Raw genomic sequence first — 1,151 nt, forward strand, 5'->3', positions numbered from 1 at the left:
TACCAAGATACAGGTGTTACTCCATACCTGACAGGTTCACATTTTCAATTTATTTTTTAGTTTTTCTTTTTTGTAAACAAATGATTGATGAAATAATGCAACACCTTAAATTCCAGAAAATGGCCCACCTGGTCAACCTCCTGTGGACACGGTGCACAATCAATCTATTATAGAGGATTAATACAAGTTCATGCTTTTTGTTATGATGAGACAACATTAAAGAATCCAATTTAGACTGGTTGAAGCACAAGTATGATAATCCTTGAATGTGATCAAACCTATGTGAGACATGAGTTTGAATCCATTATCTTGAGATTTAACGTCGTACCGTGGTCCATCCATCTTCATCAGTCTCGTTTTTAGTACGACGAAGAGATTCCCTATCTTTCTCAGCTCTCCATGAGGCCTTCTCTTTTTCACCTTCTCTTTCTCTATCTCGGTCTCTTTCTCGGTCTCTTGAAAGAGCTGGGGGAGGAACACGACGAGGGGCTTCCCGCTCTTCTGCCCGCTCATCTTTCCTGTCATCAGCACGCCTCCAAGAACTTGCTTCTTCACGTTCTGATCTAAGAGGAGGTCCTCTTCGGTCTCTGTCATCTCGCCTCTCCCTTAGATCACGGCGATCATCTCTCTCCCGACGACGGTCATCCCGATCCCTATCTTCACGGCGATTTGAATCTCTCCAGCTCGAAGATTCTTCCGCTGGTCCTCTTCTCCAGCCTCCTTCATCCCTAGGTCGTCGGAAGCGGTCCTCTCGATCCCCATCTCGCTCTCTGTCCCGCTCTCGCTCTCTCTCTCGGTCTCTTTCTTTCTCTGAGTCCTTGTCGTTTTCGTCACGATCTTGGTTCTCTCTCTCTCTCTCTTTTTCCCTATCCCATTCACGTTCTTCTGATGGTCTTGATTCTCGAGGTGGACCCCAACTCTCTTCTCTGGCTTTTTCTTTCTCTCTCCATCCACCTGGCTTGACAAACGGTCTCCAGGGACCAGGTCTTGAGTCATCACCCCTTCTCGGAATCCGATCGTCATCCATGTTTCTCCAAGGCCCCCGGTCATCATCTGCACTGCGCCTAGAAATTCTGTCATCATCAGTACTCCTCCAAGGTCCTCGATCATCATCCAGCCCACGCCTGGGACCCCGGTCATCATCCATGCCC

The 1,151-nt window shown here is 47.6% G+C and overlaps 1 pseudogene; it reads right to left on the bottom strand.

Annotated features, from left to right (window-relative positions):
• Positions 1–30: 30 nt before the first annotated feature.
• LOC145719262 (eukaryotic translation initiation factor 3 subunit A pseudogene) lies at positions 31–1,147 on the bottom strand (annotated as a pseudogene).
• Between the last annotated feature and the right edge of the window lie 4 nt (positions 1,148–1,151).

Source organism: Leptonychotes weddellii, unplaced genomic scaffold (assembly GCF_054177405.1).
Source record: "Leptonychotes weddellii isolate Sample4059 unplaced genomic scaffold, ASM5417740v2 HiC_scaffold_36398, whole genome shotgun sequence".
Classification (NCBI taxonomy): Eukaryota; Metazoa; Chordata; class Mammalia; order Carnivora; family Phocidae; genus Leptonychotes; species Leptonychotes weddellii.